This window comes from Nilaparvata lugens, chromosome 2 (assembly GCF_014356525.2).
Source record: "Nilaparvata lugens isolate BPH chromosome 2, ASM1435652v1, whole genome shotgun sequence".
Taxonomy (NCBI): Eukaryota; Metazoa; Arthropoda; class Insecta; order Hemiptera; family Delphacidae; genus Nilaparvata; species Nilaparvata lugens.
Genome location: NC_052505.1, coordinates 495,180 through 521,224, shown reverse-complemented (window position 1 = coordinate 521,224; position 26,045 = coordinate 495,180). Strand labels below are relative to the sequence as shown.

The 26,045-nt window shown below is 37.3% G+C and overlaps 2 protein-coding genes across 5 annotated transcripts in view; one reads left to right on the top strand and one right to left on the bottom strand.

Annotated features, from left to right (window-relative positions):
* Nucleotides 1-26,045, bottom strand: part of LOC111044661 (esterase E4) — an 86,631-nt gene that overhangs the window by 10,132 nt on the left and 50,454 nt on the right. The window lies entirely within an intron of this gene.
* Nucleotides 1-26,045, top strand: part of LOC111043634 — a 237,813-nt gene that overhangs the window by 208,578 nt on the left and 3,190 nt on the right. The gene's annotated exons all lie outside the window — the stretch shown is intronic.

Genomic DNA, 26,045 nt, shown 5'->3' with positions numbered 1-26,045 from the left:
GGCAGCTAGAATGTCTGAAGTCCATCTCCTCCATTGTCTGGGACCATTTATTTCTATGTGCCTCATCCAAGCTGTTAAGGAGCACTCCTGCAATCTGTTGGTCATTTTTTTCCTGAAACTGCTTGTATAGATGGTCACTTTCTCCACTCCAGCCCGGAATATATTCCTTCCTGAAACCTCTTGGAATATGTTTCTTTGCAATTGCAACAACAAGACCTTTAAACCTCTTGTAGTTCTCAGGCGTTGGAGGGATTCAACAGATACATTCATCCAATTCCGTATATAGGTATTCCCAATATCTCGGGAACTGTTGAGAATATCACAAAGTTCCACTGAACAAAAAGTGTAGAGAATTTATCAAGCTTTATTTTTGATCTCTTAGTTATGTCGGTTAAATGCATTGTTCTCAAGATATGAGCGTGGAAGCAAAACGCTAAGAAATGAAACTTTTAAACAACTCTCATCCCCTTAGCACATGAGTTAGGAATGAGGACTTTTGTTATGTTCTCCTCATAACTAGTCTCAACAATGCTCAAGTCGAAAATTTTGTTTAAAACATTCTCTTTAAATTCTTTCGTCAATTGGTCTATTTTTGATAATGGTCTATATGGTCTATATGGTCCATTCAATTGGTCTCTATGGTCTAAAATGGAGATTTCCCAATCAACACTAATGCTGCTGCAAAAGGAGTAGGGAAATTCGTAAAAGTGTAAAATTATACACAAAATTGAAGATAATCCAATGCTCTATAAGCTCACAATCCATATGGATTTTTCCCATCAATTTTTAAAAAGTTATAAGAGCAAAAATAGAAAAAATTGTTGGCAAATGTGGTTTTCCAAAAATGTCACGCCTTCAAGGGCAGATATCTCGAAAACTAGAAGAGATATGGAAGAAGTTGTGGAATGAATATTGTAGGAAATTATGTAAGCTTCAATTTGTTATACGACAGTCAAGTCCTTAGGATTCATAGTATTTGAGTTTTATGCGAGAAACCAACAAATTGTACCTTTAAACCACCCCCACCCCCTTAGCACAGTGGGAAGGGGTGGGGACTTTTGATATGTTTACCTCCTTACTACCCTCAACAGAACTGCGGGGTCAAAAATTGTCTTCTCAACTTTTCCCTCTATAAAGCTTGACTGTGTAATATATGTGGTTACAATTGAGGTATTTTAGATTAAATATGAAACAAGCTCCTTAGCATGTAAGAATGTATTGTATTAATCCCAATTGTAGCTACTGCTGACTCATTGAGCCTTATATGGTGCTACCGGCCGAAAGAAAATTTGTAGACTGCTTTAGGAAAATTATTTCGTAATCAATGGAATAATTAACTGCTCGGAATTTATTGTATGATTTTGCATAGTCGCTGAATGAGTAGAACTAATTCTACCTCGTTGATTATTTTTTACAAGTTAAAAAAAGAAAACTATAAGGCTTTTTCATCGATTCCAAAGGAGCATATGACAATATTGATAGGAATACGTTATTTTTCAGATTATATGAAATAGGCCTATCTAGTAAATTTATAAATATTTTTAAGGGGATTTATAGCAATAATGGGTGTAGAATTTGGTGTAACAGTGTGTAATGTATCAAAATCTGATGGGTAAATAAAATCCCTATTTGAAAGAAATTTATAGGTCTAAAGTGGAATAATAGTCTAGTATCGCCAAATGCGATAACATTTTTAAAGATTAGATATATCAGGAATCATGGCTAAATTTAGAACAGCCGAATAGCGATAGAAATAATTTGCTACTTATATAATATTATATAAAGTATTGAAAATTTGAGGTTAGGCATAAAATATCTATTGATCGGCGACATAATGATCGATTGAGTTGCATAACGTAAAATCTAGCCAGACAACTTGGCAGAAATTTATTGTAACTAAATGGTATGCAACTAGAGGAAGTAAAAAAGCACTTAAAAGTCTTAGAAGGGTATAAGAAATACTTTATTGAATAAGATGAGTCAATTTATATATCAAAAATACATCAATTAAGAGAATATAAGTTCTAAGCTTGTAATGCTAACATTCACCCAATCATTGATTTTATAATACAATTTGTAATAATATAATGTAGCTCTGGTTCTTTTGATAAATGGATTTATCTAATTCCATCAGGTGCCGAATCTTACACCCTGAGATAAATGTATTTATTATGGAAAAATTTATTGGAAACTATAGAAATTATATTTAATTATTGATTTGTCAATTTTTCATGCTCTGATTTGGGAAGTAATATATAAAGTAGGATTATCCAAATCAACAAGCAACAGCAAGTTGATGTCAAAGCTACATGCAAATAAATGCATATGATCAATGAATTGAAAAGCACATGGTTAAGTTTCGTGAGTAGTATAAAAATAGCGACTCTGGTGCACAAGTGTACCAGAGTCGCCATTCACCTCAAGGTCATCCAGGTCAACCAAACCTAACCTCAAGGTCATCTAGGTCAACCAAACCTAACCTCAAGGTCATCTAGGTCAACCAAACCTAACCTCAAGGTCATCTAGGTCAACCAAACCTAACCTCAAGGTCATCCAAGTCAACCAAACCTAACCTCAAGGTCATCCACGTCATCCAAACCTAACCTCAAGGTCATCTAGGTCAACCAAACCTAACCTCAAGGTCATCTAGGTCAACCAAACCTAACCTCAAGGTCATCCACGTCATCCAAACCTAACCTCAAGGCCATCCAGGTCAACCACACCTAACCTAAAAAAAAAAAAAAAAGATAAAAATAAAAAAAAAATTAAAAAAAAATTAAGAAAAAAAATAAAAAAAAAAAATAAAAAAAAATTAAAAAAAAATTGAAAACATATAAAATCAGGAATAAATGGGAAAAAAAGGAAGAAAAAATCACTAGGATCTTGAACTGGGGCTATAAAAGTTGTTCTGCAAGGAGTGGGACATTGTATTTTGTGCAGTCGTGCCGCCAGTATGTGTGTGTGCCGCCAGTACGTGTGTGTGTGATTTTCGTGTATTTGTTTTGGATTACTTTCATCTTTATCAACATCAAGAGTAAGTACCATGCATTTATAGCTATATACATATATATATATATTATATTCCTGATTTGATAATGAAATTAAAAGAGTTGAATTTTGAAGTAGATGGTTTGAGACTGACAATTAAATTCTAAAATGACTTGAATTCGAAAATGACAAGTATAATTATGAATTAGGTTCCAATATATAGAGTAAATGACATAGTCAAAAATGACTAGTGTAATTATGAATTAGGTTCCAATACATACAAGTTGAGAGTTTAATTGTGAATTGAGTTCTTTGAGTTGGTGGTTGTAATTCAACCTAACCTAAAAAACATATAACAAGTCTTTACCTAGAATTAGGCTGTACCCACAATATGTTTGACATTGATAGTGATGATGGTGTGTGTGGTTTCAGACATAGAAGTAGATCCCCTATCACAAAGTAGATCCTAGACCCCCATTCACATACCCCACCCCACCATACAGCTCCCGACCATCATCCCTTAGAACATTGAATATAAACACCTATGAACCTTCATCCCCCGACACATCCAACCCACGATCCTAGATATTGATACTGATTCACTGCCCTCATCCCCCACATCTGTTGATAGTGATGAAGGTATATATATAGAGAGTTGAATACTGCATACCATACTTATACAATATTGTTTTGCATTGTTCCAGATGAGCAAATCTGCACGATGTCAACAAAGAGCAAACTCAGTGGACGAGTTTGTTGTTCTGGAGGCGGCATTTAAATCCTGACTCACGACTCTATACTACAATAATGCATACAAGGATGAGCCTGCCAAAGATTTCCACACCTTTCTGAGCGGTCTGAAGGATAAAATTGTTCACATCATCAGTCAGCAACTGCAGACACATGGTGCAATGAAGTTTAATCTAGTATTGGAGGCAACATATTTCTGCAGCACCCTTGATAAGACCTTCTTCGAACAAGAAGAGTTTCAGAATGTCTCCTTCAAAACTCCAAACTACACCATCTTCAGTATCATCAATCTTCCAGACATCATCAATCAAGCGTGCATGACCCTACTGGATGAGGAGTCAAAATTCGAAGGAAATTCCAGTGGATGGAGTTTGCTTATCATCGATGGATTGCTCATCAGGATTAGCAAACATATTCCCCTGCATGGATCATCCTACATCAGTCTTCCACCTCTTCTATCAGCACGAAAGGCAATCATCAATCCTATAAACAAGGACCAGCAATGTTTCAAATGGGCTATCCTCACCAAACATGTACAAGGCAGTAATCCTGAATGAGTCAACAACCGATACCATCAATTGGAAGAGAGATACAACTTTTCAGGCATTGGATTTCCCACTACCATCAGTCAAATCGATATATTTGAGAAAGATAATCCAGAGGTATCAGTTAATATTTATGGTGTGGATGAGAAGAACGTTATATTTCCAAGAAGAGTTGGAAATGCAATGAAGGCAGATCACTTTGATCTTCTCCTCCTCTGTGAGAGTAATGATGATGATGAGAACAGCACCCTTGAGGATGACAATGAACATAAATTAAATAGCCACTACTGCTACATTAAAAATTTTGAAAGACTTGTGAGATCCCAACTCACAAAACATCAGCATAAAATTATCATCTGCAGACGATGTTTCACCCATTACACCTAGGACATAGATGGAGAACGCAGGATGGCTGAGCATGAGGATTATTGTGCTAGCAATAATACAGCAAGAATCATCATGCCACAGGTTGGAAAAGATGGTAAACCTCCAACCTTAAAGTTTGAGAAACATGTGCAAAAGTATAGAGTACCTATTGTAGCATACACCGATTTTGAGTGCATCCTGGAGAAACCTGATGAAGACAATGAACAATGGATTGGTAAAGCTACCAAAGTTATCCAGTATCATCAGGCAATGAGTTACTGCTTATACTTTGTGCGGGACCCAGATTTGGAAGATTCCTGGCTGACAATCACTAACCTAATCCCTCATGAGCCGATTGTCTACAGGGGTCCTGATGCCATCAAACATTTCATGAAGACCCTCACCATGCATGCAAAAGATTTAGATGAGGCAATTGACTGCAGGAATATCAAGTTGCTCCCACTAACCAAAAGAGAACAAGCACGACATAATGCGGCCGACTTCTGTGAGGCTTGCAATGAACGGTTCAATAAAGATAAGGTGTATGACCATTGTCATATAACTGGTATCTACCAGAATGCATTGTGTCATAAATGCAACCTGCAGCGACAGCGACAATCATTCATACCAGTGTTTCTCCACAACTCTTCAAACTATGATACACACCTTATTATTCCAGAGCTGGGTAGAGATAAGGATCGGCTGTTTGTCATCCCAAACTCATCAGAAATGTATATATCATTCACCAAACGAATATCTCCAAAAATGCACCTTCGATTCATCGATACATTCCGGTTTACGCCTGATAGTTTAGACAACCTGGTTACTAACCTAGTCAAATCAGCATCAAATCTGGAAGACTTGTCCAAAGTGCTGCCACATACTGCCAAAGTGTTTGGAAACAAATTGAGCCTCATCTCAAGGAAAGGAGTGTTTCCATACGACTACTGCGATTCATGGCAGAGACTTGAAGAAACATTGCTACCACCCAAACAGGCATTTTTCAGCAAGCTGGTTGATAGGAGTGTTAGCAGTGATGATTATGAACATGCTCAAACTGTGTGGAACCAATTCAGTTGTAGAACTCTGGGAGAGTACAGTGACCTATACTTGAAAACAGATGTTCTCCTGTTGGCCGATGTCTTTGAGAGCTTCCGCGATGTATGCATGAAGACTTATGATTTGGATTGTGCTCACTACTTTACATCTCCAGGCTTTTCATTTGATGGAGGAATTCCACCAGTCGTCCCACCACCGCTGCCAGGCGCCCCAACTTTGTCACCAGTCGCCGCCAGTCAGCCCACCACTGCCGCCAGTCGCCCCACCATCGTCACCAGTTGTCCCACCACCGCCGCCAGTCGCCCCACCACCGCCACCAGTCAGCCAACCACCACCGCCAGTCGCCCCACCACCGCCACCAGTCACCCCACCATTGTCACCGCTGCCAATCATCCCACTGGCCGAGGCCAAGACAGCTTCAATTTGGTAGTAGCCCCTCATCACACCAATCAGTTAATATCGAATGTATTACCATTTGTAATATGTTAATAAAGAAATAAACCATCATTGGCTGATCCACTGTCTGAAACTTCTGTTCGAGAAAGTCAAATACTATTGAATGTATAACCATTGTAATATGTTAATAAAGAAATAAACCCTCATTGGCTGATCAACTGTCTAAAACTACTCTCATGTAATGATGTAAACATGTATGAAATAAACCTCATTTTATGTGTTAACCATTGATTGAGAGTTTCATCAATTCATATAGGTAAAAAATCACCTTACTTTACTTTAGGCGACCCCACTCCAACTCCCTCTGTCACATGACCAATGGCCACACCCACCAGCATTAAGGGACTCTAGCTCAAGATGGTCATGCAGGACCTATCACTCTACATGGTCATGGAGACCTATCACTCCAGATCAATATGTCCATGGTAGACCTACTAGATCAAGATGTCCATGGAGACTCTAGATCAACATGACCATGCTGCTCTAGAGATCAAAATGGCATTGAAGATAGATATTTTCAACGACTCCCACTCCATGCTCAGACATGACATATGGACATTCTCAATGACCCTCACTCCTCCTGTCACATGTCTGTATGGCATAATTGGGTCGTCCACTCAGTGGTCAGTCAGTCAGTTCAATCACTGTTTAACTGTTCAGTTACTGATCAGTCACTGTTCAGTCACTGTTCAGTCACTGATCAGTTACTGTTCAGTCACTGTTCTGTCACTGATCAGTCACTGTTCAGTCACTGTTCAGTTACTGATCAGTCACTGTTCAGTCACTGTTCAGTCACTGATCAGTTACTGATCAGTCACTGTTCAGTTACTGTTCAGTTACTGATCAGTCACTGTTCAGTCACTGTTCAGTTACTGATCAGTCACTGATCAGTCACTGTTCAGTCACTGTTCAGTTACTGATCAGTCACTGATCAGTCACTGATCAGTCACTGATCAGTCACTGTTCAGTCACTGCTCACTTACAGCAAGCTGTAATGAGCTTGGACATAGTTGTTAAAGTATACATAGTAGAGGAGTTACAAGAAGGGCCAGAATTGGTCACTATTGCAATCAAACAGGTATACTGTAGGAACAATAGTTGATATACTTTACAGTTTGAAAACCTTGAAGCATTGTATACTATTGGATAGAGGAAGAACTACCCCAGTAGGAATAAGGAAAGAGTTATTTTCTGTATCTGATTGCCTTGACCACATCATCAGCTGACTTGCTTTCAATTGCTATAGCAAAGGCAAACCTACTAAGACAATTGATAATAGTAATTATGTATCTATTATCTTTGTTCTGTCGAGAATATGGTATCATCTCAACAAGGTCAGCTTGATAGAGGTCATCAAGACCTTTGACTGTAATCTTTCTTGTTGGGAAATTCCAACAAGCTTGCTCGTGCAGCTCTTGTGCTAATACTGTCCTATCCATACTGGATATATGAACTTGCTAATTAGCATTTATATAGGCATCAGGCTGTTGATCATGAATCATCAACCATCATGAACTTCCTGCATGGTATGATAAAGACAAGTTTATCATAGAAGGATGCTTCCTATTGTATTTACTCTACCTTAAATGTCTAACAGTGCTTACTCTAGAAGTTGAAGGGTGTATGGAATAAGATGTACAACATCTTTCTCTTGAAATAACACACTCTCTCTTTTATTGATACATAGCATTATATATATATATATATATAGATATATAATATATATATATATATATATATATATATATATATATATATATATAAACTGAGCATTCATATGAATAATAAGATTATTTACATTACAATTCAATAGATTCAGTCCAATATATCATGAACTATCCAGTGATATAATTCACCCAATCTATCACTTATTTTGCAGAATCCTCTGCTGAATGAGAATTTCAAGATGGCTGCTCCCTCGCATAGATCGGTATAGCTTGACACTTTGGCATCATGAAAGATGGATGTTAGTGTCTCTAGAAAGTTTTGAGCTGTTCCAAACGGTTCTGGTAGGTCCTTATCTCCAAACTTCAGAAATGGTCGCACAATCCATTGATGCTGGTTACTAGTAGACAGTCTCTGCACTCACACATATCTGCTTGCTCACTGCAGGCTGATGTTGGCACTGGGTCTGGAGCAGTGGTAGTGGTAGTGGTAGTGGAGTACTAGCTGGAGTAGTAGCTGGAGTTCTAGTTGCAGCTGATGCTGGTTCTTTACAGCACTGTGCACAGACCACAACTGATGATGGCAACTGGCGGCGGTGGTGGGCTGACTGGCGGCGGTGGTGGGACGACTGGTGGCGATGGTGGGGCGACTGATGGCGATGGTGGGGCGAGTGGTGACGATGGTGGGCTGACTGGTGACGATGGTGGGGCAACTGGTGACGATGGTGGGCTGACTGGCGGCAGTGGTGGGGTGATGGGCGGCGTCTTTACAGCACAGTGCACAGACCTCAACTGATGATGACCGCTTCTAAAATGTCTTGCGATGTGAATGTAGGGTGAAGACATGTGCGCAGATTGTATGCACAGTGGATTTGTTGACACTTCCTGGCATGAGGTATGACGTCACTTTTCAAGCAATTTTCTCAGTATGCTATACTGAGATGCATCACCATCTATTTTATAGTCATTGATCAAATCAGCAAGCTCATCATTTGATAAGGGACATGATCGTTTAGCAGGGATGCTTCCTGACTCATTGACTTTATCAATGAGCTCATCATGTGATGAGGAATGTAGCCGTTTAGCTGTTGTAGTACTGCTAGCTGCCTGAACCTTGGGAATTTCTTGGGAGTCAATCATCTCTTCCTCCACATCATAATCCTCCTCCTCCTCTGCCTCCTCATCCTTTTCCTCATCAATGTGTGCTAGAGTGGGGATCTTGTAATGTCCATGTGCAAGAGTTGTAATTCCATCATCTAGAATATACCTCTTCTCATCAGCTTTGCTCAGTGCCTTCTTTCTCATGACTCGAGTCATGATCTGATGTTTCCTAGTGCCAAACATCACTTGTTCTCCATAGATATCCTCATCACCATATAGACAATCTAGATAGTCTTGGAAGCCTATGTAACGTTCAGCATCTGGATGCATTTTTGAGAGTTCTCGCCCAAGTATTGGTCTCCTCACTCCATTAGCTTTCTTTATCAATCCACTTGTCAGCTGATTTGGATCACTATTGTAACACCTACAGGCATATAGCTTTGATCGTAGGCCTACATACTCAAGTGGCGCTCGGCCAGCATATTTGTCTTTGAACTCTCCAAGCACCATTTTGTTTGCATCCGAGTAGCATGGGTGGTCTGCAGGGTACTCTGAAGTGTCAAAGGTATCTTCCAGTTGCTGGTTGTTGATGATATCTTTGTACATGTCCTCTGTCTTGACAAGGTAGAATAAGCTATCAGTATCTTGATATAAGAGTTGAAGACAGTCCTTGTAAATGGGCTTCATGATGTTATAATGGAATTCGTACATGAGGGTTTTGCTGATGTCAAGCACTGATAACCCCATATAGATAGGCTTATTGAGCTCCACTTCCTCTTTATACATTGTAACAGCACAGATATTCTCACCAAAGATGATGCGGTCCTTGTACACTGGTTGAGCAATCAGTTTCTTCAAACGCTTCTCATCATTCACTAGCTCCATGCTCATTCTTTTTCACACATTCTCCATTGTTTTAACAAACATGGCATTGTTCATGAGTTTGAAGAAATTTTTCTCAAACTTGTTCTTTGACTGCTGTCTTAGCTTTGTATTAAGCATGATGTAGGGTGCTAGGAAGTCCTCCTGCTCAAACCTTACACCTCAATGAACTTTAGTGATTTTCAATCCATGTTGTACTGCTTGCTTGAGGATGCGGTAATGACATACATATTGTTCACGGTTGCTTAGAGCTGTCATGAGTCGTACATGATTGGATTTAAGAGTTTTTTTGTTCTCTGCCAGGAATGGGAAGTCATTGTGCTCATCATGCAATTCAGAAGGGTACTCAATGTCCACCTCCAAGATGTAGCCAATCTTTTGAACATCTCCAACACCCTCTATACCTCTGCTCACCCCCTCCAACTCATCTTTCATCATCCACTGGAATTTCCGGCATGGGAGTGGTTGGCACATTGCCCAGCCGTACAGGTTGTTCGCATCTGTGTACAGGAGATATGATGTAGGCTTCTCGGGGTCAATAGGTGCTCCTGTGTAGGCATTGTTGGCTACAGCATGATGGTGCATACAATTTGTTATTCCTCCTCTGATACCTCGCTCGATAAACATGTACATGTCATAGTCAGTAAAGAGCTCAAGCTCGACTTTAGTATATTTCAGCATGACATCAAGGAAAAGCCTGGAGATGTAAAGTAGTGAGCTGTTCCAAACGGTTCTGGTAGGTCCTTATCTCCAAACTTCAGAAATGGTCGCACAATCCATTGATGCTGGTTACTAGTAGACAGTCTCTGCACTCACACATATCTGCTTGCTCACTGCAGGCTGATGTTGGCACTGGGTCTGGAGCAGTGGTAGTGGTAGTGGTAGTGGAGTACTAGCTGGAGTAGTAGCTGGAGTTCTAGTTGCAGCTGATGCTGGTTCTTTACAGCACTGTGCACAGACCACAACTGATGATGGCGACTGGCGGCAGTGGTGGGCTGACTGGCGGCGGTGGTGGGACGACTGGTGGTGATGGTGGGGCGACTGATGGCGATGGTGGGGCGAGTGGTGACGATGGTGGGCTGACTGGTGACGATGGTGGGGCAACTGGTGACGATGGTGGGCTCACTGGCGGCGGTGGTGGGGTGATGGGCGGCGTTTTTACAGCACGGTGCACAGACCTCAACTGATGATGACCGCTTCCAAAAAGTCTTGCGATGTGAATGTAGGGTGAAGACATGTGCACAGATTATATGCACAGTGGATTTGTTGACACTTCCTGGCATGAGGTATGACATCACTTTTCAAGTAATTTTCTCAGTATGCTATACTGAGATGCATCACCATCTATTTTATAGTCATTGATCATATCAGCAAGCTCATCATTTGATAAGGGACATGATCGTTTAGCAGGGATAGTACTGCTTCGTGACTCATTGACTTTATCAATGAGCTCATCATGTGATGAGGAATGTAGCCGTTTAGCTGTTGTAGTACTGCTAGCTGCCTGAACCTTGGGAATTTCTTGGGAGTCAATCATCTCTTCCTCCACATCATAATCCTCCTCCTCCTCCTCCTCCTCCTCCTCCTCCTCCTCCTCCTCCTCTTCCTCCTCCTCCTCCTCCTCCTCCTCCTCCTCCTCCTCTGCCTCCTCATCCTTCTCCTCATCAATGTGTGCTAGAGTGGGGATCTTGTAATGTCCATGTGCAAGAGTTGTAATTCCATCATCTAGAATATACCTCTTCTCATCAGCTTTGACATCAAAGGAAAAGCATGGAGATGTAAAGTAGTGAGCACAATCCAAATCATAAGTCTTCATGCATACATCACGGAAGCTCTCAAAGACATCGGCCAACAGGAGAACATCTGTTTTCAAGTATAGGTCACTGTACTCTCCCAGAGTTCTACAACTGAATTGGTTCCACACAGTTTGAGCATGTTTATAATCATCACTGCTAACACTCCTACCAACCAGCTTGCTGAAAAATGCCTCTTTGGGTGGTAGCAATGTTTCTTCAAGTCTCTGCCATGAATCGCAGTAGTCGTATGGAAACACTCCTTTCCTTGAGACGAGGCTCAATTTGTTTCGAAACACTTTGGCAGTATGTGGCAGCACTTGGGACAAGTCTTCCGGATTCGATGCTGATTTGACTAGGTTAGTAACCAGGTTGTCTAAACTATCAGGCATAAACCGGAATGTATCGATGAATCGAAGGTGCATTTTTGGAGATATTCGTTTGGTGAATGATATATACTTTTCCGATGAGTTTGGGATGACAAACAGCCGATCCTTATCTCTACCCAGCTCTGGAATAATAAGGTGTGTATCATAGTTTGAAGAGTTGTGGAGAAACACTGGTATGGATGATTGTTGCTGTTGCTGCAGGTTGCATTTACGACACAATGCATTCCGGTAGATACCAGTTATATGACAATGGTCATACACCTCATCTTTATTGAACCGTTCATTGCAAGCCTCACAGAAGTCGGCCGCATTATGTCGTGCTTGTTCTCTTTTGGTTAGTGGGAGCAACTTGATATTCCTGCAGTCAGTTGCCTCATCTGAATCTTTTGCATGCATGGTGAGGGTCTTCATGAAATGTTTGGCAACATCAGGACCCCTGTAGACAATCGGCTCATGAGGGATTAGGTTAGTGATTGTCAGCCAGGAATCTTCCAAATCTGGGTCCTGCACAAAGTATAAGCAGTAACTCATTGCCCGATGATACTGGATAACTTTGGTAGCTTTACCAATCCATTGTTCATTGTCTTCATCAGGTTTCTCCAGGATGCACTCAAAATCGGCGTATGCTACAATAGGTACTCTATACTTTTGCACATGTTTCTCAAACTTTAAGGTTGGAGGTTTACCATCTTTTCCAACCTGTGGCATGATGATTCTTGCTGTATTATTGCTAGCACAATACTCCTCATGCTCAGCCATCCTGCGTTCTCCATCTATGTCCTGGGTGTAATGGGTGAAACATCGTCTGCAGATGATAATTTTATGCTGATGTTTTGTGAGTTGGGATCTCACAAGTCTTTCAAAATTTTTAATTTAGCAGTAGTGGCTATTTAATTTATGTTCATTGCCATCCTCAAGGGTGCTGTTTTCATCATCATCATTACTCTCACAGCGGAGGAGAAGATCAAAGTGATCTGCCTTCATTGCATTTCCAACTCTTCTTGGAAATATAATGTTCTTCTCATCCACACCATAAATATTAACTGATACCTCTGGATTATCTTTCTCAAATATATCGATTTGACTGATGGTAGTAGGAAATCCAATGCCTGAAAAGTTGTATCTCTCTTCCAATTGATGGTATTGGTTGTTGACTCATTCAGGATAACTGCCTTGTACATGTTTGGTGAGGATAGCCCATTTGAAACATTGCTGGTCCTTGTTTATAGGATTGATGATTGCCTTTCGTGCTGATAGAAGAGGTGGAAGACTGATGTAGGATGATCCACGCAGGGGAATATGTTTGCTAATCCTGATGAGCAATCCATCGATGATAAGCAAACTCCATCCACTGGAATTTCCTTCGAATTTCGACTCCTCATCCAGTAGGATCATGCACGCTTGGTTGATGATGTCTGGAAGATTGATGATACTGAAGATGGTGTAGTTTGGAGTTTTGATGGCGACATTCTGAAACTCTTCTTGTTCGAAGAAGGTCTTATCAAGGGTGCTGCGGAAATATGTTGCCTCCAATACTAGATTAAACTTCATTGCTCCATGTGTCTGCAGTTGCTGACTGATGATGTGAACAATTTTATCCTTCAGACCGCTCAGAAAGGTGTGGAAATCTTTGGCAGGCTCATCCTTGTATGCATTATTGTAGTATAGAGTCGTGAGTCGGGATTTAAATGCCTCCTCCAGAACAACAAACTTGCCCACTGAGTTTGCTGTTTGTTGACATCGTGCAGCTTTGCTCATCTGGAGCAATGCAAAACAATATTGTATAAGTATGGTATGCAGTATTCAACTCTATATATATATATATATATACCTTCATCACTATCAACAGATGTGGGGGATGAAGGCAGTGAATCAGTATCAATATCTATGATCGTGGGTCGGGGGATGGAGGTTCATAGGTGTTTATATTTAATGTTCTAGGGGATGATGGTCGGGAGCTGTATGGTGGGGTGGGGAATGTGAATGGGGGTCTAGGATCTACTTTGTGATAGGGGATCTACTTCTATGTCTGAAACCACACACACCTTCATCACTATCAATGTCAAACATATTGTGGGTACAGCCTAATTCTAGGTAAAGACTTGTTATATGTTTTTTAGGTTAGGTTGAATTACAACCACCAACTCAAAGAACTTAATTCACAATTAAACTCTCAACTTGTATGTATTGGAACCTAATTCATAATTACACTAGTCATTTTTGACTATGTCATTTACTCTATATATTGGAACCTAATTCATAATTAAACTTGTCATTTCCAAATTTAAGTCATTTTAGAATTCAATTGTCAGTCTCAAACCATCTACTTCAAAATTCAACTCTTTTAAATTTCATTTTCAAATCAGGAATATAATATATATATATATTTGTATATAGCTATAAAATGCATTGGTACTTACTCTTGATGTTGATAAAGATGAAAGTAATCCAAAACAAATACACGAAAATCACACACACACGTACTGGCGGCACAAACACATACTGGCGGCACGACTGCACAAGATATAATGTCCCACTCCTTGCAGAACAACTCCTTTTATAGCCCCAGTTCAAGATCCTAGGGATTTTTTTTCCCTTTTTTCCTATTTATTCCCGATTTTATATGTTTTTAATTTTTTTTTTTAATTTTTTTTTTTAAATTTTTTTTCTATTTTTTTTTTAATTTTTTTTAATTTTTTTTTTCAATTTTTTTTCTTCATTTTTTTTTTAGGTTAGGTGTGGTTGACCTGATGGCCTTGAGGTTAGGTTTGGATGACGTGGATGACCTTGAGGTTAGGTTTGGTTGACCTAGATGACCTTGAGGTTAGGTTTGGTTGACCTAGATGACCTTGAGGTTAGGTTTGGATGATGTGGATGACCTTGAGGTTGGGTTTGGTTGACCTAGATGACCTTGAGGTTAGGTTTGGTTGACCTAGATGACCTTGAGGTAAGATTGGTTGACCTAGATGACCTCGAGGTTAGGTTTGGTTGACCTGGATGACCTTGAGGTTAGGTTTGGTTGACCTAGATGACCTTGAGGTTAGGTTTGGATGATGTGGATGACCTTGAGGTTGGGTTTGGTTGACCTAGATGACCTTGAGGTTAGGTTTGGTTGACCTAGATGACCTTGAGGTAAGATTGGTTGACCTAGATGACCTCGAGGTTAGGTTTGGTTGACCTGGATGACCTTGAGGTGAATGGCGACTCTGGTGCACTTGTGCACCAGAGTCGCCATTTTTATACTACTTTCGTGCTATAGAACTGAAAAATAGTACTGATCTTTGATATTTTATTTGATTTCGTTCTTGTTTCATTGTATATTTTGTTGCTCTATATATTTTCTATATTGACCTGATTTTTTATAATTATTCATCTAATATATGTATCAAATTTTTTATGGTGTACCATTCATTTTTACTCCCCAATACCATAGAGTATAAATCTTATATATATATTTGTTAATAATCAGTATTAAATTATTGCGAGAGCTCCTGTATGAGCCTATTAAGATTTTTAACAAAATTGTATCCTAGAAAACCACGACCAGATTTTATAGTTTTTAATTCTCATGCTCTACCGATTGACGCCAAGCCGAGGCGAATCGTTATTCATTATAAAAAATAACGTCAGAAGTGGTAGAGGATTGTCGGCCGAATTTGCAATAAATAGCGGCGTAAAACAGGCTGTTTAGACTCGCCAATTTTATTCTCCCTATTTATACATGATCTTTGTGATTATATAGGTGGAGGAGTAGAATTTGGTGTAACAGTGGTAGAGGATTGTCGGCCGAATTTGCAATAAATAGCGGCGTAAAACAAGGCTGTTTAGCCTCGCCAATTTTATTTTCCCTATTTATACATAATCTTTGTGATTATATAGGTGGAGGAGTATCTGTGGGAAACCTAGATTTAAATGGGCTCATGTATGCTGACGATGTCGTTATATTAGCCGATACCCCGATTCTTATGCAAAAATGATAAATAGATTAAGAAGTTATTATTTTTTTTTAATTTTTTTTTTCAATTTTTTTCTTCATTTTTTTTTAGGTTAGGTTGAATTACAACCACCAACTCAAAGAACTTAATTCACAATTAAACTCTCAACTTGTATGTATTGGAACCTAATTCATAATTACACTAGTCATTTTTGACTATGTCATTTACTCTATATATTGGAACCTAATTCATAATTAAACTTGTCATTTCCAAATTTAAGTCATTTTAGAATTCAATTGTCAGTCTCAAACCATCTACTTCAAAATTCAACTCTTTTAAATTTCATTTTCAAATCAGGAATATAATATATATATATATTTGTATATAGCTATAAAATGCATTGGTACTTATTCTTGATGTTGATAAAGATGAAAGTAATCCAAAACAAATACACGAAAATCACACACACACGTACTGGCGGCACACACACGTACTGGCGGCACGACTGCACAAGATACAATGTCCCACTCCTTGCAGAACAACTCCTTTTATAGCCCCAGTTCAAGATCCTAGGGATTTTTTTTCCCTTTTTTCCTATTTATTCCCGATTTTATATGTTTTTAATTTTTTTTTTTAATTTTTTTTTTTAATTTTTTTTTATTTTTTTTTTTCAATTTTTTTCTTCATTTTTTTTTTTAATTTTTTTTTTCAATTTTTTTCTTCATTTTTTTTTAGGTTAGGTGTGGTTGACCTGATGGCCTTGAGGTTAGGTTGGATGACGTGGATGACCTTGAGGTTAGGTTTGGTTGACCTAGATGACCTTGAGGTTAGGTTTGGATGATGTGGATGACCTTGAGGTTAGGTTTGGTTGACTTGGATGACCTTGAGGTTAGGTTTGGTTGACCTAGATGACCTTGAGGTTAGGTTTGGTTGACCTAGATGACCTTGAGGTTAGGTTTGGTTGACCTAGATGACCTTGAGGTTAGGTTTGGTTGACCTGGATGACCTTGAGGTGAATGGCGACTCTGGTGCACTTGTGCACCAGAGTCGCCATTTTTATACTACTTTCGTGCTATAGAACTGAAAAATAGTACTGATCTGTGATATTTTATTTGATTTCGTTCTTGTTTCATTGTATATTTTGTTGCTCTATATATTTTCTATATTGACCTGATTTTTTATAATTATTCATCTAATATATGTATCAAATTTTTTATGGTGTACCATTCATTTTTACTCCCCAATACCATAGAGTATAAATCTTATATATATATTTGTTAATAATCAGTATTAAATTATTGCGAGAGCTCCTGTATGGACCTATTAAGATTTTTAACAAAATTGTATCCTAGAAAACCACGACCAGATTTTATAGTTTTTAATTCTCATGCTCTACCGATTGACGCCAAGCCGAGGCGAATCGTTATTCATTATAAAAAATAACGTCAGAAGTGGTAGAGGATTGTCGGCCGAATTTGCAATAAATAGCGGCGTAAAACAAGGCTGTTTAGACTCGCCAATTTTATTCTCCCTATTTATACATGATCTTTGTGATTATATAGGTGGAGGAGTAGAATTTGGTGTAACAGTGGTAGAGGATTGTCGGCCGAATTTGCAATAAATAGCGGCGTAAAACAAGGCTGTTTAGCCTCGCCAATTTTATTTTCCCTATTTATACATAATCTTTGTGATTATATAGGTGGAGGAGTATCTGTGGGAAACCTAGATTTAAATGGGCTCATGTATGCTGACGATGTCGTTATATTAGCCGATACCCCGATTCTTATGCAAAAAATGATAAATAGATTAAGAAGTTATTGCATTAAGTGGAACTTAGTTGTAAATATGGAAAAATCTAAAATTGTTGTCTTCCGGAAAGGTGGTAGACTTAGAAGAAGTGAAAAATGGTTCTATGGAGATGAGATTGTGGAGGTTGTGAATCAGTTTAAATATTTGGGGGTAATATTCACGTCCTCTCTGTCACTGAAAAGGCATTGGGATGATAGGATAACATCGGCGAGATATGGTATAAATAGTATGTGGAGAAGCCTAATCCAGAATGAACTTGGCCTTTCAGCCAAGTGGCATGTTTTTAGTGCGGCATGTGAGTCTACAGTTACATATGCAGCGCAAGTGTGGGGCTACTTGCACAGTGACCGAGTAGAAAAATTTCAAAAATATTTCATGAAAAGATTATTTGGCCTCCCCAAAAATACCCCTGACTATGTGATCTATTTAGAGTGCGGTATGGAGCTAATGTGGATCTACACTTTGAGAATTCATATGAATTATATCAACAAAGTATTCAATTTGTCAGAGTCGATATCCACATAGAATAGCGTATGAATTCTTTATCAGGAAATGCGGTTGGTATAAGCATAGAATGGTCTGATAGCACAATTCAAGTAGACGGATGGTTCTAGAAGTGAAGCAGAGAACTTGTATTGCATGGAGAGAGCGAGCTGATCAGTCAGTATATCATAATAATTATAATAATAATAATTCGTTTATTTCACTGCATTTTTACAATAATTCGTAATACAAATACATAGATTAAACATAATGGTTGAACATTACAATTGGTAATACAAATACATACCTTAAGCATAATAATTGAACATAGATAATAATATTAAGCATGTAACAGAAAAAACCACAGTGCATCCCTCTTTAGGCTAAATCTGTGTTGAGGGATGTCTCGCTCTCTAGTTGAGTCAACTTAATTATAATACAATAACAATTTTGAGGTATCAAACAATAAAGTAAATTTCATACAATAATCAGTGTGCTTTTCACAAGATGGGATTATGAATCTTTAACAATAAATTACATTTGAATGAAGACAGCAAAAAAATGTAAATAATATTACACCTCTATTAAACGTTTTTCTTCATAGAAGCGATTAAGTCTATTCTTAAACAAATTGTAACTGGGTGCATCTGATATATCTGATTGCAGTTTATTGAAAAGTCGTGGTCCCTTAGCAAAAGCATGTAAGGAGGCCACTCTACTTCTTGTAAAGGGTTCTTTTGATTTATTAGCAAGATTTCGACGAGTGGAATATACATGTTCATCCATAACTGGAAACTCTGAACGTCTTAAATACACAAGCTTCAAAAGATTTATTTCAAATAGGGTATCAACACTAAAAACGCAAATTCTCTATACAATACTTCGGTTGGATATCTTATGGGTCTCTTTAAACATATTTTTATCATTCTTTTATAAAGAATTATGAGAGGTTGCAAAATTAAACTCCCACAACTTCCCCAGGATACAATACCATAGCAGATAATTGACTGTATCAGTGCCAAGAATACCATTCTTAATTGATAGATAGGAAGGACATTCCTTAATTGAACGAATTTATGAATTAATTTTCTAAGTTTTGAACAGATGTATGAAATGTGCGAGCTCCACCGTAATTGTACATCCAATACTACACCTAAATATTTTATTTCATTTTCTTTCTCTAATGTAGGACATCCACAGCTGTAGTATGGACTGGCACAATTTATATTATGTGATACTAGTTTACAGTCAGTATTATCGGGGGGCAATCCAGAGGACGACAATGAAAAGGGAAGAAATCTAGTTTTTTGAATATTCGAATGTAGGAGACTATCCTTTAACCAGGACTTGATAACATCAAAGCATTTATTAGCTCTCTGGAAGGTGATTGGCCAAGTTTCCCCCCAAACTATAGCAACTGTGTCATCTGCAAAAGAGTACAAGGAGCAATTCCCTAGATTTATATTTAATAAATCATTTATGTATATTATGAACAAAACTGGCCCAAGCACTGTTCCTTGTGGAACTCCAATATTCACATTTAATAGTCCACTTGTCTTTTTATCAAGCCTAACTTTTTGTCTTCTACAATTTAAATATGACTCAAAGAATGACAATGCAATACCTCTTATTCCTATTGCTTCCATTTTATCCATTAGAATTCTATGGTCAACTGTGTCAAATGCTTTTTGTAAATCCAGAAATATTCCTAAGCATTTGTCCCCATTATCTAATTTGCTCAAAATTTCTCTTGTTACTCTAAAAATTGCATCGGATGTACTCATACCTTTTCTAAATCCATATTGATTACTGAACAAAATGTTGTGTTTTTCCAAATAGGATACCAGCCTTGACTTTACACACTTTTCAATTACTTTGGATATACTTGAGAGTAGGGAGATAGGACGATAGTTACCAAGTTCAGTCCTACTACCACCCTTATAGAGAGGAATAACTGTAGCTATTTTCATTTCATCTGGAAAATACCCCTGTTGGAAGCAAAGATTTATAATATGGTTCAACGGGTCACATATTGCTGAAGAATTTTCTATCAGACATTTTGAATAGATTCCATCTACTTCCGGAGCAGTACCTTTTTTAAGCCCCAATATGTTATTTCTCACCTCACAGGCCGTAGCTGGATAAAAGAAAAACGACCTACAAAATGATCTATCGACCTTATACTGGATATGATTTGAATTTGAACCTGTCTCTTTGACCCTATTCGAAATTTTCTGTCCAACATCAATGAAAAATTTATTAAACTCTTCAGCCATTTGTTCACTTTCAGTGGATTTTACTACTATACCATCAGGTATACTACTATTTTTTATAAACTGAATTCGCCCCATAATAGCTTCATGATCTGTTATAGAACAATTGTATATAGCTGGGTTCAATGTACATATCTTAGATTTGAGAGAAACAGATGATCAATACATGATTCACGATATAATGAATGTCTAGTGCAACCGTGTAAATAATTAGTAAAACCATATTCCAAAAGCATATTCAAGTATTTATGACCTATTTGGGTTAGATCATTACCCAAAATATCAATATTTGTATCTCCAATCAAGATTTTGTTTTCATAACAAGTTGTTTGACTAAGGAATATCTCCAAATCATCTAAAAAAGCCAAAGCGTCGGTATCATTAGGTGATCTATGCAATGCTGTACAGCAAAACTCTACGTCTCCATATGTTATTTTAAAATTTAAAGAATTGGTATTACCAATATTTATATCCAGAATATCTCATTTTATTCCATGTTTAACATAAATTACTATTCCATCAGATTTATTAAATTTTGTTGGTTTCACAACCTTATTATAATTGTTCAACTCGAAACCAGAATCTTGTGATAGCCACGTCTCAGTGAGAACTATTAAATCATATTGCGCATCAACACTAGATAAAAATAAACACAATTCATCGAAGTTCTTATTAATACTTCTTATGTTCAAATGAAAAACTTTTAACGATATTGAATGAAAAAACGTTGCTATCTATTTTAAATTTTTTAAATTAATTGTTTCACATCTGTCTATAAGATCAAGATCCTCTACTAAATCGCAAATTTCCATTGAAAATTAAATAGAATTATTAGCTGAATAGAAAAAACCCGTTTTTGTTTCAAACCTAGATTTTATTGAGGTCCATCTCATTTTTCACTTGTATAGGCTTCTCACCTTCCTCCTTTCTTACAAGAATCTTCTCTCCATCTCTTATCCAAACAAACCGATATCCTTTCTGGGTCGCAAGTTTTTTCGTTTCTCTGAACAGTTCCATTGTGGGGGGGGGGGGTGAGATGCTGATAAGCGCACACACGACCTTCAGCAAGAGACTGACACAGCGTCTTCGTAGAAATCCCTGCACCTCCATTATCTTCACTAGAAGCTTGTTTGAAATCGGCCAGCCAGTCTTCTTTGTCTTGTCTTCGAACGAATTTGAAGACAATCGGCTTGATTTGCTCTTTTCCCCGAGATGGTAGTCTATGTGCAGTACTCAGACCATTCGAAACAACAGGACTTTTAATAACAGAAGAAAGTTTATTGAAAAGTTCAAACACCGATTCACTTTTTGTTTCTGGAATACCCGTTACAACAACACTGTCTTTGCGCGTATATCCCTGCATTTCCGCCACTTCGCTTTTCAATTTTTCATTTTCTTGTTTAAGTGTCATGATTTCCTTATTTAATTTATTAACTTCTTTCTTATGTTTTAGTAGATCGTTTTTGAAAGAATCGAACTCATTGGACATGAATTCTATAGAATGTTTCACTGATTGGAAATCTTTTTTGAATGTGGGTGACAGTTCAGAACTTATTATTTCTTTAACTACACGTCCAATAGCCTGTATATCCAACACAGAAAGCGATTGTTTGTTATCGGCATTGCCGGCAGTAGACAATGCTTGCACTGATAACGCCGCACTATCTGTTGACGCTGCACTATCCGACGACCCAACCGAGCCTGTCTTACAGGCAATGCACTTCCACTTCGCTCTATTATCAACCGACATTTTTCTAAAATTCGATTCTTTAATCAGTTGACACAAAAAATGACATTTTGTGCCACAAGATTTACATGTTATAAAATCCTGCTCTGGAACATCCGAATTACACTTCGAACAAATCATTATTGACCCGACAAAACTGATAACAAATAGAGCGCACAGCACACGATGTTTACTCCTCGAAGTCTAGAGGCGAACTCCGAATCATAGTATGTACTCTTCTTTACTGGTAGACTTAGGAGATCGCACGTATTTGAATGACTCTTACAAGAGGAGTTTCATTAATATAATTTTTAGAGCGAGAGCTTCCATGCTGCCGCTAAATTTCAGACCAGACAGGGAGGAGAATAGGCATATATGTTCCTTATGTAACAGTAGAGAGCCTGAGAGTTTGGTCCACTTCATGGGTAAGTGTAAAGTACTGGGGGCGATAAGACAGACTTGATTTCATTACACATATATAAGTGAAGATACAATAATTAGTTATTTGAATGGTAGAGATTGGTACCGCCTTGTTGGGTATCTTAGGGATGCTCTGCGGTGTAGGCATAGGCAATGGTTGGTCAGGGAATTCAATAGCTGAGATTGCTTGATATTTTATTTTCTATACTGAAAATTATTTTTAATTTACGTACTGGAAACTTAATTTGCTTGTAAGTTGAATGGTCAGGTTAGATTAAGTTACGTTTTTCCACTCAAGTAGGCTTGATAATGTTTGATTCAAACAAGAAATTGCCTTATAATTATTATCATTTGTGTAAAACATACTCTATTTAGCTATGTTATATTATATAAATCAACAATTTTTCTTAGTCTACATGACAATAGTTTATATTAGTGTAGTATTGAGCTGTTCAATTCGACCATGACAGTATAGATGGGAATGAACAGTAGCAGAGAAAAAAAAAATAAAATCAAAGCTTTCTTTTGGCTAGACCAACCAGTGTTGGAAGTAGAACGTTTCATTTCTGGGGATGAGATAAGAATCGATGCAGCGATACTGTTATAGTTTGATTATCTAAGTTGTGAAAAATACCGTACGCTTAAATCTGGTCTGCATTGAGAATCGAATTGAAGAATAAAATTGATTAGCAAGACGAAGATCAAAACTCAGATAAAAGGTAGTTATTGAAAGTGTATTATAGAGTAAACAACTCGACTGACGACTCCTGCCAAGTCTATGATGATTTTTGTAAAATAAAATTTTTTGGTACTGTACTTATTCCTTTGAAAGACATTGTGAACTGTTTTTTGCATTATTATGTATTTGCTTTGTTCAAATAAATCATTTTTCTATTCTATTCCACCTCGATGAAACTCCTTTATTGAATTAGACAATGTAGCTTGGCTATTTTATTAGAGAATTTTATCGTAAGAGTTCAAAATTTTGGCAATGCTCTGCTTAGCCAGCAGTTCATAATTACAGATTGTATTCTTAAAAGCCTGTCACAATGGACTTTTTGTGCAATCCTATGTCACATTCTGTGGTCACTGACTCTTGTTCCAAATTTTTCCAATATCGTACGATATCGTATCATTTTGGCAATTTCTGTTGAGTGGGGAATTGGCCGTTGTTCAGCGACAACGACAAAGACAGGGTTTCTTGATTGATTCGGGAACCCTAGCCGATGATTCTAATTCCAACCGTCACCTGGAGAAGACCCAGAAGCAGCGACCACAGGAGGATGGAGTGGCCAACTGTGAGGGTGTACATTGAGTCCCTAATTCATTATTGAGTTGGAGCCACCCATTGTTTCATTTTGACCAGTCCAGTTTAATCATTGTAATTCCCTTTTTCAAATGAAATTGAAGTCTTTCAAATATTTTTCAAGTTTTAAAAGCCCAATTGGAGGAGGCCTTCTGCCTACTCAAAACCCTGAGACACAGAGATTAAGTAACTGAGCCACCCATTGTTTCATTTTGACCAGTCCAGTTTAATCATTGTAATTCCCTTTTTCAAATTAAATTGAAGTCTTTCAAATATTTTTCAAGTTTTAAAAGCCCTATTGGAGGAGGCCTTCTGCCTACTCAAAACCCTGAGAAACAGAGATTAAGTAACTGATTAATAGTCGAGCGTCTTGAATGTAAGCACATTGTTAATATAACCATAGATAAATTAAGTTCATTTTCAATTTACTATTCTTTTGGATTGGAGTATTTGAATATTTGTAACTGATGCTCAATAGTCTTTCCATCCATCCTCCTCAAGGTTGTTCTGTTTGAAATCATAATCACCTTCTCTTTTGTATTGTTGTGAGAGGAGTGATGTTATATTTGTATCTTCTATATTTTCGATACTAAATTTGTTCTTATTTGCCTCTGAGAGGGACCAGTGAAGGCCTAGGCTGTCTTCGAGAGAGCTGTTAGAGTAACTAGTGAAGTCAAGAAATACCTCATCTCTAGATAAAAGTTTTTTTGGTGAAAGTCAGTTTTGTTTTCAATGCTTTTGAGCTAGATATGATTTTTGATGTCTTAAGAAATGAGAAATTTATTGTAAATATAACCCCTGAGCTAACAAGCTTATTTATTCTTCCATTTTTGTGTGGTTAATGACGTCCTAAATCATAGGTTAATTTGATTTTCCCATTTTGTGTAGTTAATGATGTTCTATATTGCTAGTTAATTCATTTTTCCATTTTGTGTGGTTAATGACATCCTAAATCATAGGTTAATTGATTTTCCCGTTTTGTGTAGTTAATGATGTTCTATATAATTAGTTAATTCATTTTTCCATTTTGTTTAGTTAATGACGTTATAAATTAATAGCTAATTTATTTTTCATTTTTGTGTGGTTCATGACGTCCTAAATCATAGGTTAATTTATTTTTCATTTTGTTTAGTTAATGACGTACTTAAATAATAGTGTGGTGTTTCGGTGATTAAACTGTACTGGAACGTTGGGCCAAAACTTGTGTTGGATAAGACATCGGTTTCCTTCTATATAAATCATGGGTAGCCCTGTATAAATTTATCCTAACATAACTAATTCTAATATGAGAAGGGAAAATATAATGATTTGAAAGCATTTTGGCTAACTGAGAAATATGTAATAGGAAACACTTCAAGCATATCACAGAGCTCGAACATGACAAACGATAAAACCTTATCATACTAATAATAAAGAAACACCATACCAAAAATACAGAATTATCGTTAATGCATGAAAAATCATACAATGTGCTCGGAAGGTTAGTTTGAAAGACATCTTATAAATTAGGAATTACAGAAAAATTACCAGGAGAAAAACAAGAACTCATAGCATATTTTTCTTTCACTGAGTTTACATCTACTACAAAATTAATATAAGTTTCAAGAAGTTGGCAGAAATAAAACTTTAAAATAAATTTATCAAGGAACATTGCAGCGAGCACATTTTGAGAGACCAGCTGGAAGAAGAAAAAGCAAGTCACCAAACGGAAAAAGGATATGCAAAACTTTAGTTTTGCATTGCCAACTGCACCAAATAAAACACATATTTAAGAGTTAAATTAATTTAGGTTAGTTCTAAGTCATTGCTGTATATAATTTTAAGATTTGATAATAAATTTATATTTCTCAAATGTATTTTAATAATTTATTAAACCAAAATGGATCTTTTCAAATAACTAATGAATGGATATGGAATATCGATGTTTGAAGAAAAGATCGATGTTCGATATTTTGTGTTCCATTAAAATCGATCCACATTAACAGCGTCAAATTTGAAATTCTAAAAGTGTCAAAGTATTGTAATATTACAATAGTTAATCTATCTTTCCATTTTGTGTGGTTCATGACGTCCCAAATTGTAGGTTAATTAATTTTTCAT